Here is an 8404-nt window from a genome sequence, read left to right as displayed (position 1 = left end):
TCCCTTTTGGTGCCCCTGCCAAAAAGGCTCTATTCGTGACATGTGTCCTATAAAGCAGGTAAAGATTTTTTATATCTTTCAAACATATTACTGTATTAGTAATATGGGTAACAAAAAAAATATTTGTAATAACTTCCATGGGTCTGTTTCTCAATAAAACTGCTTTCTTTTTGGGAAGGATGCCTGACCTTTTAATTGTCTACCTTTTAATTATCTGAGTTGCCTTCTTCTATACCTGTTTTAGTCCTTTGATAATATCTTTTTGAGAAAGACATCTGAAGAGTTTGTAGACTGTTTAGACCAGGTATGTCCAACCCGCGGCCCATGGGCTGCATGCGGCCCTGAACAGCCAGTAATGCAGCCCTCCAAAATTGTAAACTTTTAACATTATTTTGCAATTTTTTTTGTGACTCGATTGCACAGTGCTCGAGTGTGGACTGTGTAGGTAGAAACAACAGAATGCTGTGTAGGGGAGGGGTCAGTGCAGTGCTGACATCACTGCCGCCTGCTACACACGTCAGTTTGTGGCGACTTGGCGTTATATATAATATTTCAACCTACCTACACATGATCTGTGACGACAGGCATTTATTGTTATTATTACTAAGTAGAAAATAATAACAAGTTTTCTTATTTGATTATTAAACTTTGCTTTGTTTGTTTGCCTACCTAACAATTTATGATGGGCTTGTTGTGTTATTTCTTAAAAAATATATTTATTCCTAAATAAATTTATTCCAGCATGGCTTCTATGTTGTTTCAACAGAAAACAGAACCCAAAAAATAAAAGAAAAATTGCAGATGAAGGAAGAGTATTCAACGAAAAATTAACAGATGAGTACTTTATTGTCGAGACAAATACTAAAGCACAATGCTTAATTTGCAGGGAAAATGTGTCAGTTTTCAAAGACTACAATTTGAAAAGGCATTTTATGAAAAAACATGCTGCCAAATTCGAAGCATATCACGGAATTTGTCGTAAAGACAAATTAGCGGAACTGAAAAGAAATCTGTCTCAACAATTTTTTTTTTAAAGTCACAACTCAAAAGGGCTATGTTAGAAAAGCTAGTTATTTGGTAGCAAATCTGATTGCAAAAAAGTCAAAACTATTTAGCGATGGTATATTAAGCAATGTATGGAAAGCGTGACAGTTATAATTTGTCCTGATAAAAAAAGCGATTTTTCTAAAATCAGTTTGTCTCACCAGACTACAGCCAGGCAAACTGAAGAAATAGGAAAATATTTCGAAAGAGGTTTGAAGAGTAAAGCTGCTAATTTCAAATTTTATGCTTTGGCGATAGGTGAAAGTACTAATGCTACAGATACGGCTCAACTTGCCATTTTTATTAGAGGTATTGATAACAAATATGTCACTGAAGAAATGGCTTCTTTGATGCCATTAAAAGACACAACTAAATCTCTTGATTTGTATGAAGCAGCAAAAATGACATTAAAGCGATTTTCTTTAAGCATTGTCAACATACGTATTGTATATCTGGTATATCTATTGATGGTGCCCGGCGATGGTTGATAAAAGTGAGGGACTTACAAAGTTGATAGAAGATGATGCAAGTGCCACCGACAACTCACGTTTGAAGAAGTATCACTACATTCTACATCAAGAAAATTTATGTGCGAAAGCTTTAAAAATGGATAATGTCATGCAAATTGTCAACAAAGCAATGAATTTCATAAGGGCCAAGGGATTGGATCATTGCCAATTCCAGGAGTTCCTTAAAAGTATGGATGCTGATTATGGGGACATCATTTACTTTTCTGAAGTACGGTGGCTAAGTTGGGGTAAAATGCTAAAAAGATTTTATGATTTACGAAATGAAATCAAAAAGGAAATTTGTGCCAGAACTTGAAGATGAAAAATGGCTCACAGATTTAGCATTTTTGGTGGATTTGATTGCTCATTTAAATGAGTTAAACATGCATCTTCAAGGTGAAAGCCAACTTATCACTGCAATGTTTTAATCCATAACAGCGTTTGACATGAAACTTAAAGTATGGCAAGCTGAAGTTACGGAAAATAATTTTATACATTTTAATACATTGGCTAAACACAGTCCTGTGAACAGCGAGAAATATGCACCCTTGCTTCTTGGTTTGATATAGGAATTTGAGAACAGGTTTCAAGATTTCTGGAAAAATCATCAATATTTTGGTATATTTTCAACTCCATTTTCAGTCGACATAACTACATTACTTCCGAATATTCAAATGGAATGCATAGAGTTGCAATCAGATATTCAACTCAAAGAAAAATTTGATCATGTCTCTCTACTGGACTTGTATAAGACCTATCTTCCTGGAGAATAATATCCCTTACTTCACAATCACACCTTATTTATGACATCGCTTTTTGGCAGGATGTACATTTGTGAGCAACTGTTTTCAAGGATGAGGCACACAAAGGGTAAAATTAGAATTAAAATTTCTGATGAGCACCTTGAGTACTCACTGAGAATTGCAACCACTTTCATTGATGCATTAGTTTGACAAAAACAAGCTCAAATATTCCATTAGTTTTATGTTGCCCTCTTTTTTTAAATTTCATAATAAAAATATAAAAAACAAATGAAGTTTTATTACTTATATATATTAACTATATTAAATATTTTATGTGCAGCCCAAGACAATTCCTCTTCACTCAGTGTGGCCCAGGGAAGCCAAAAGGTTGGACACCCATAGTTTAGACAGATCATGGAATGGTTCTTCATTATCTCTTTAGGTTTCACCATTCTGAATAATTGAGGGCCATTATGTCATATGTCAGCTTGGCTTCCTCCATGCACATCCCTCATGACAGATTGCTGATGAATATGTGCAGTAAATTCATCCTAGTCCTCAGGGATTCTATGGCTGGTTCCCTTTTATTAGGAGGATTATCTGTTCTTGATGGCACTCCGAAATCTGTTGGGATGAACTTCTTCAGGGTCTTATGAAAATTAAGTCTCCATCTCTTAAGACTTCACCCAGGATTGAGTAATAAATCTGTTTCTGGAAACTCAAACCTGTGTTCTTGAGATAGCAACACAAAGAATCAAGGTCAGGGCTCAGATAAGTTGCTTTTATTCCAGATACAAGAAGCTTTAGTAATAAAGAAGGTCAGATACTGTACAATGATAACCTCTACTGTATGTGTGAGAGCTCAGGGTTTAAATATCTTTATCTCACTCCATTATATGAGTGGTAACACACTCCTTATTGGGAGTTTCTTGGCCTTGAATGCGGAGGACACTTATACCATATTTTAATGATGACCTTCTCTAATCTCAGGCTCTTCGCTTCCGTCCTTGCCAGCTTCTACTCTCTCACCACCTCAAACTGGGAGAGTGAGTTAACACGATTATAGCATGAGTTAACATGATTATAGCAAACAAATCCCCCTTTTTTTGTATAAAGCAATGGTAAGTATCTAATGATACTGCTTTTCCCCAAAACAGCTTTTCCAGTGGATATGTAGTTTTTAGAGACATCTGCAGAATCCAAGGCTTCTGGCAAAATGACAAAAGCAGCGTCATGCCATCTTGCTCCTAGCTTTGCCCCTTTCATATGTGCGTGCAATGTCCAAAGAGGGAAAGCTTACAACACACATTGCTTTTGTCTGTGACTCCTTCTGGCAGTTGCCTCTGGTACTTTTAAACTTTCCTTCTGTTTTCTTTTTCCTTATGGCATTTTATACCACTTTGGTCATTTCTGTATAGTCATAGGTTTGACTCGGGGTGATAAACAGCACAGATAGATAAGGCAACAAATCCCATTAATCAGTTTACTGGCGATATTGTTACAGGAATTCTCTCTCCAAGCTGTCTTCTTAGGGGTCTGGGCCCATGCTGGCTTGTCCTCTGGCACTGGTTTACTGTAGTCCCTCTAAGAACCCCTAGAATTTATTTGTGAACTGATGAAATGAGACTTTTGAGACTGGCTGAACTGGTGAAATGATAATTTTGAGACTGGCTGGGCATACAGGGCTCAGTTTAAGTTCTGCCCTAGAGAAGCCAACCCAGCCAGTCTCAGCCTGTTTAGCCACTGATCCTCTTCAGTGGGCCACCCACTACTGTGGTCTCTTCAGTAGGCCCTTCCTACTGAACACCTTTGGAGGCCTTGCCACAGGGGTCTCTTGGTAGGCCACACACTTCCCACACAGTAGTTTTGTGGTTGACTAGACAACCCATGACTCATTGGGTCATTGTTTCAGAGAGATTTCCTTACCAGATTCCTCAATGCCTTCAACAATGTCAGAGCTTCTAATGTACTGGAAAAGTTCTTAAAAATTCAGGGAGAGATGTATCTGCCTTGAAAGTAGCCAATGTTGAACTGTATAGCACTGTCGAACATAGGAGTTGACCACAGGAAATGTTTTATGACATTTTGTATTACATCGTAAAATGTTTTATGATAATTTTATGTCATAAAATGTTTTATAACATTTGCTGAAGTTCTATTCCATGGGAGTCATGGTCCCAGATTTTAGACACATTCTGTGAGTTAGTCCATTTGAGGTACCTTGGTTCGAAAAATTGATGGCCCATGATGCACTGTTTCGCCCAGTTAAAGGTTACAAAATACAGACACGAGAGTTTAGTAGTAGTGTATAGATAGATTTACCTATCTACTAGGTCTTCTCCATAGGTCTCACCCACTGGACAGCTTCTGGTTATCCACACTAAAGTCTGCTTTTGCTGCTGGAGCATTCCTAGTCTGCTTCATTCCTGCTTGGACTTTTTGTGCCTTCAATACTGCTTTATCTTTACTTCAGTATAGCTGCTGGACCTTCAGCACACTTAGCTGGCTGTTGTTTCCTTTCTGCTTGTACGTGCTCAGTTTTCAGCTCTGCAACTCAAAGAAAAAACTCTTCCTAGCTCTCTTGGTAAGAAACTTCAATATGTCACTCCAGCCAGTTCCAAATCTCAAGAAAAACTCTCCCCTGTCTCTCTGTTGCTCTCTCTTGTCTCTCAGCCATTCATTCATTCATCCAGACAGTGCTGGACTGTACATTTCTGCTTTTACCGACACAGTCTCCATCAACATCAACTGGTGGGTCATTTAAAAGAAATAGGGAAGGAAGAGGTTGCAAGGCATTTCTTTCTGGCTGTAGCAGATCCTTTCCTTCCAAAGAGTTTCATACATCATGGTAAGTTATAATGTGATTTTTTTGGCTTGGAATTAATATCAGAGTCAGTTCTGAATGCATTCTGAATCTATAAGTCCCACTAATCAATAGACACATATATTATATGAACTAGATGTTCCAGTTTATACACCAGGTTTATGGGTTAGCATATAATAGGAACCCAACCAACTGCAGTTTATTCAAGCTTCATGCAGTGTGTGAAACCAGCCATTAAGGAGCTACTGCAAAAACTCAAGTCAGTCCTAGGCTAAATGGTATTTCTCTGTTCCTCTGCAGGTTCAGCATACTGGGTTTCTTCAAAACTCTTTGGAGATACTCTAGAGTAACACACTCCAGTTGAAATACAATTGTACGTATTCAGTATTCTGTTTTATACCAGTATTGTTTCTTTAAAATATGTATACATTATTTCAAAGTAAGATATGGAAATGATTTAAGTAGCTGATTTCAAGATGCTGTAGCAATCTCTGGGGTCCTTGATGCAGCATGATTAAAATTTCTGCAAAGACTGGATTTATAGATGATACGAAGCAATGGTTTATTGAACTCTAGTTTACTGAATAAACTGCAGTCAGGTGGTTCATATAACATGTAAGCCAAAACCAAACAGAACATATTATAGATTAACACAATATGTGTACCTAGTTACAGAATCAGAGTCAGAATCATTACAGAGCAATGACAAATCTTGATAAAATAGTTAAGAGTAGAGACATCACACTGACAACAAAGGTCCACATAGTTAAAGCAATGGTGTTCCCCGTAGTAACATATGGCTGCGAGAGCTCGACCATAAGGAAGGCTGAGAGAAGGAAGATAGATGCTTTTGAACTGTGGTGCTGGAGGAAAATTTTGAGAGTGCCTTGGACTGCAAGAAGATCAAACCAGTCTATCCTCCAGGAAATAAAGCCAGACTGCTCACTTGAGGGAATGATATTAAAGGCAAAACTGAAATACTTTGGCCACATAATGAGAAGACAGGACACCCTGGAGAAGATGCTGATGCTGGGGAGAGTGGAAGGCAAAAGGAAGAGGGGCCGACCAAGGGCAAGATGGATGGATGATATTCTAGAGGTGACGGACTCGTCCCTGGGGGAGCTGGGGGTGTTGACGACCGACAGGAAGCTCTGGCGTGGGCTGGTCCATGAAGTCACGAAGAGTCGGAAGCAACTAAACAAATAAACAACAACAAAGTTACAGAATCAAGAACTTCCCAAACAGTATCAAAATACTTCAGCCTCCTTGTTTCTATTTTATCAGTATAAATATGCCTTTACTTTTGACTACCATACTTCGTGATCTTTTTTCCAATAAGTTTACAACTTTCAAAATATTCTTGGTATGATTCCTCACTTTCATTACCTCCTAAGTTAAGGATCTGATGACTCAGTAATGAAGCTTGGTTTCGAGAGAGCAAATTATACACTGTAATTTTATACATATGAATCAGGAAAAAGGGAAGGGATTCCCCCCTTTCTTCTATCCATATAGAACACTGTTTTTCAAACTTGAAAACTTTTAAGATGTGTGAACTGGGGAACATGCTGGCTGGGGAATTCTGGCAGTTGAAGTCCACCCATCTTAAACTTGCCAGGTTTGAAAAACACTGATACAGAGTGTAGTCTGCTCTCAAGTATCTTCAATATGTCTCTAATTTTGGAAACTCTGTCCAGCATTCAGCTGTGTGGCAATATTTTGAAATGTGTTCATCTTAACTAAGTTTGTAACAATAATAAAGGCGAAAATGCTATTTCACTTGGCTTTTGCTATTTTTTTAAACACATGTTCCTATCATATTACTATTGTTGTATCATTGAAAGGCACATACTGCAGAGTTGAATTATGAAATAATGGCATTTAAGTCTTGTTAAACTACCAATGCAAAATTAAGTACACAGGCTTTCAGAATATTTTAAAGCCTGAATGTTGTTTTGTTTGTGGGCTCTTCTTCATAGCTGATTTCTATACTGGCACAGTACAAGACTAATAAATACTGATCTCCCTATTTATAATGGACCAAGTTAAGGAAAGCAATTGGTGGATTCCCTTGGGCAGTATCATGAGGACATGCAAAAAAAAAAAGTGTTTCATACCATGATTCAGGTCAAGTGAGGAAGAGCCATTTACTCTTCCTGCTAGCTTTGACTCAATGCCATTACACACAATATCCTGTAAGTATGTAGATGTAGCTTTATTGCAGGACATGTCCCAGTGTTCTAAGCAGAAATACTAATATGCTCGTACATCAGGTTCCTGTTTGTTTTTCAAATCAAGGGGGTATTCCAGTGCTAGATATATTTTCTAGAGCAAAATTTAACACAAAATTGGCTATATTGATTATGCTTTTCTTCCTGAAAGAACTCAAAGCAGTGCACAAAAAATGATAAAAACAATTTGCCAAAAAGCAAGACAATCAAACTGCAATAATTAAAACAATTATTAACTGCAATAATTAAAACAGCATGTATACATACATACATGCATACATACCCTTCATGCTTGTTTTCACTAGGACTAAGCAAGCGTAATTATGCCTTCAAGAAACTTTTTTAATGAAAAATGAAAAAACATTTACAAAATATAAAGGATATTACTATGTAGGAGAAAGGGATGCATGGAAAACAAATGAACAAATCTTAGCACAATGCACAAGAAGTATATCCTTATTTCATTGGCTGAATCCAATTAGAACTTGGACTGAAGTTCAAACTCTCCATGGGAAGGTGGTAACTCCAGTAACTAGAAAGCTTAAGGAAGGAAAGAACTCAGTAACAATCTCACTGTTTTTTCTATAATATAGTATGTGTTCACTCCTGTATTAGCTGCCCTCTCCGCTAATAAACAATTGCCTCTGATGAAGTGAGCAGGGGAAATGAACAATCTCAAGATAAGAATGTGGCCATGCAGGCAATTCTTGGTGCCCCAAGATTGGCGCAGGTAACACCCTTGCTGCGTTGGGTACCAGTTTGCTTCTGGGTCCAATGCAAGGTGTTGGTTATCACCTTTGAAGCCCTACATGGCATGGGACCAGGCTACCTGAGCGACTGTCTCATCCCCATTACATCAACCTGTCCCACCCGATCATGCAGAGAGGGCATGTTACAGACCCCATCAATTAAAGAACTCTCTTTGGCGGGGTCCAGGAAACGGGCCTTCTCTGCACTGGCTCCTGCCCTCTGGAACATCCTGCCACTGGAGGTCAGGCAGGTTCCATCCCTCCTGACCTTCCGGAAGTCCCTGAAGACCTGGCTCTGCTGCTG

Source organism: Candoia aspera, chromosome 3 (genome assembly GCF_035149785.1).
Source record: "Candoia aspera isolate rCanAsp1 chromosome 3, rCanAsp1.hap2, whole genome shotgun sequence".
Classification (NCBI taxonomy): domain Eukaryota; kingdom Metazoa; phylum Chordata; class Lepidosauria; order Squamata; family Boidae; genus Candoia; species Candoia aspera.
This window is presented reverse-complemented; position numbering follows the sequence as displayed.